The sequence below is a fragment of the Aedes aegypti genome, chromosome 3 (genome assembly GCF_002204515.2).
Source record: "Aedes aegypti strain LVP_AGWG chromosome 3, AaegL5.0 Primary Assembly, whole genome shotgun sequence".
Taxonomy (NCBI): Eukaryota; Metazoa; Arthropoda; class Insecta; order Diptera; family Culicidae; genus Aedes; species Aedes aegypti.
This window is the reverse complement of record NC_035109.1, coordinates 228,020,648-228,024,284: the sequence shown is the minus strand read 5'-3', so window position 1 is coordinate 228,024,284 and position 3,637 is coordinate 228,020,648. Positions and strand designations below refer to the sequence as shown.

The window sequence follows — 3,637 nt, the reverse complement described above, 5'->3', positions numbered from 1 at the left end:
CGAGAAGAATCCACCCAGATCAACCCTACGGAACGTATCGCTGGAGAATCGTCGAGTTTGAAAGTCGATAGGAATCCGTTCAAATCATCGTGGAACCCAGTGGAAGACCAACAGCACCGTGGAACAACATATGCAAGCAATAGTATCCACCCTGGACAATCCATCGCGTCCCGACATCGGTCGAGCATTCCCGATGATCGGAACACAAGCAAGCAATCGTTCGGAAGCGGAACCAATCCGCTAAGCCAGCACATCATCACCATCAATCAAGCAGCAATCGTTTTTTCGCATCCGTTCATCAATATCAACTTGTGAATCGATTTCATCGAAGTGTAGCTAGAGGTTTTCGTCGTGAATCAACCATGCCACTATTCTTCGAGGTTTCTGCACAGGGCAGATCAACCAATATTCTCATCATTCGTTTTCGGGCAAACGGTTTTCACGATGGATCAACTTACCTTATAAATCAACCGGGTAATCGACAACAGTTCGGCCAGCGGTTTTCTTCGTGGATCAACTAAGCCACATTCTTCGAGGTTTCTGCACAGGGCAGATCAACCACCATTCGCACCATCGTTTTCAGGGCAAACGGTTTCCACGGAGAATCAACCCAACTGGCATTCCCGGTTTCTGACGGCAGATCAACCGGAGAAGCAAACGCCAACCCGTCGGCAATTGTTATCATCAGTTCAACCACGAAATCGCAGTTCGGCTAGCGGTTTTCTTCGTAGATCAACCACGCCATATTCGTCGAGGTTTCTGCACAGGGCAGATCAACCACCATTCCCATTCTATCGTGTTTGGGCAACGGTTTCTACAGAGGATCAACCCAACTAGCATACCCGGTTTCTGAGGGCAGATCAACCGGAGCCTTACCAATGCAAACCACCAATTCAACCACGAAACAAATCTTCAGAAATGGTCATTTCAGCAGGGGGCAGTATGTTCGATTACAAAATCGTCATCTGCTAAAACATCTCATCAACGTCACAATTCAACTTGCCGCTCTTCATTCAGACAACTAAAACCAAGCCAACAGCAAACGTGTAATCGACCAAAGCAACACCGCAAACGGCGTTCACACTGGCTGTATGGAGCCAATACCAACCAGCACAACGTTTAGCATCAGCAGCCCTGTGCTGCAGTAGGCAGCGTCATCCAAGCAACCCAGCGTTCTTGCCTGCTTTGCTTTACGATATCAAAGCAAGCAGTGCGCACGTTTCCATAGAAAACAACATCACCACCGTACTCTGCTTGCGTATAAAAGCAAGCCAATTTTGCATGTAGAAAAAGTGTATCTCAATAGTCATCTCCTCGAGCAGGCGCGCTGCATGCTCGGGGAGCAATAAATCAATTAGTAAATTCAAATCGGTGCTGTTCTATTTCGTCGCCGTCCACTGGAGTCAATCGAGTCCGCTAATCTCCCAAGTAATCGAACACCATAGTTCAATCTACTGGTACATTACAACCATTGGTACCGGCACCCTACGCACACAAAGACGAGTGCAAAAATGATACCCGACGGGACTAGGTAAAACTTTGTTTGCCATTTCTCTTCGTAAGAAAACTAATCATCCGAAATCATAATTGGCAATTAAATAACTAAATTAATTAATAGTAAAAGATGAAATGTGGCTGGTTGTAACTCTTTTACGTGGAATGCATTGTTGTAGCACTGAAAAGGGCCGTTTTGTTTGAAATTATGCTTCAATTCAGTTTATGCGCGTTCGCCACGAATACGACGAGCCAGCGAGAAGTCCTTCGGCATGATTGTGACACGCTTGACGTGGATCGCGCACATGCTGGTACCCTCAACGATAGGCCTCGCTCGCTTTCTGCAGGGCCATGACGGCCAAGCTCTTGAATCGCAGATCGGTCTTGAAGTCCTGAGCGATTTCACAGACCAGGCGCTGGAATGAAAACTTGCGGATCAGCAGCTCTGTCGAATTCTAGTAGCGGCGGATCTCACGCAGAGCGACCATTCCTGGCCGATAGCAATACGGCTTCTTGACTCCCTCGGTGGTTGAGGCGCTCTTGCGAGCGACTTTTGTGGCTGCGAGGGGTTTCATTCCACCAGTGGACTTACGGGTAGTCTGCTTGGCACGAGCCATCGTCGTAGTAGCGGTATCTGGACTGATCAAAACAAACGAATGATTGAATTTGCGCGGCAGCCGGTCGGTTTTATAACCTTCCCTAGCCCGTGCTGGGCGAGCGAGCGAGACGAGCAGTGAACAGTGAGCGAGCAAGAACAACTCATCCATCGCGTACCGCATAACGGCTTCCCCAAATCAAGGCAACTTTTTATGGCGACAGCGACAAACAATCGCCGCGATTTCGCTGATGTTTTGCTGCAAGCACAGATTGATGAGCGTGTCTAAGCCACAGTGGCGCGATTTTGCGGCGACTTTCGTCGCGTCAGTCTAGATAGTTCTATATGGGAGTGCATGCAGTGACTCAACAACAAAATCGTGACGATTTTTTGTCGCTGTCGCTGGAGAAAGTCGCTTTGATTTGGGAGGGCCTTAAAACAGCACGAGCCGGCAGCCGTGTATCAGTTTTGTTTCAATCGCTGCCGAAGACAGACAACGGAGGCAAAAGAGTCGGAAAAGGAAGCGCTGAGCGTCATCGCAAGGTTTTGCGGGATAACATACATTGCATCACCACCAAGCCCGCCATCCGCCGTCTGGCTCACCGTGGCGGAGTCAAGCGTACCTCCGGTCTCATCTATGAGGAAACCCGCGATGTGCTGAAGTCATCTGGAATGTTGCCGGCTACGCTCTGAAGTGTTAGGGCAACGCTGTATAAATTCGGAGGTTAAATCGCCCCCAGCTCCAACACCAGAATTCGAAACGGTCACAGAATCCACTAAACCTGAGCATAGAATATCTATCGACTAGGGGAAGGCGGGGTAAGTCCGCCCGCCTAACCAATTTAATTCATATGTAAAAATCAAGAATCAATAAATTATTTTTCTGCTTGGCATGTCGTTTTTTGAAGCCTAAGGTATGATCAAAAAATATCACAGGTGTTGTATTTGTAAAAAATATTTATTTCTTGAATATTGAAAAAGTGATGTCTTATCACGATTATTTTTAGCGACGGGGTAAAACCGCCCACCCACGGGTAAAAGCGACCACTACGATTTTCGTACACAATTTTGCAAAAAAATATATCAGTTCGCTGTGATTCTAAAAAGTATAATGTTTTATGAATTCTACATTGATTAATGTGGACATTGAATCATTTTTAGGGTTAATGAATTAAAAAAACTTAGATATGTATTTATCATATCCTTAAAACACCCATATTTTGAAAAAAATATGCGGATTCGGCTTGAATTTTTTACAAATTTTACTGGAATAGTAATGTAAAACGTAGTTACAACTTTAAAAATGATTTGGAAAATTGAATTGGTATAAATTAGGGTGGCGGTCTTACCCTATCAACAGTGGTCGGTTTTACCCCACTTACGCAAACTTCAGAACTATGGCTTTATTTCAAAGCTCAATATTTACGATTCAATTTTCCCTTCACTAATGCACATTTCACATTGTTGTTCAAGCATGGACGGGTAATTTGTAACGTTTTTACAAAAAAAACCTTTCCGAAATCCTTAAGTGAGTATCTGTTAAACTTA

The 3,637-nt window shown here is 45.4% G+C and overlaps 1 pseudogene; it reads right to left on the bottom strand.

Moving 5' to 3' along the window:
- Nucleotides 1-294: 294 nt before the first annotated feature.
- On the bottom strand, nucleotides 295-2,343 carry LOC110678904 (annotated as a pseudogene).
- Nucleotides 2,344-3,637: the final 1,294 nt, after the last annotated feature.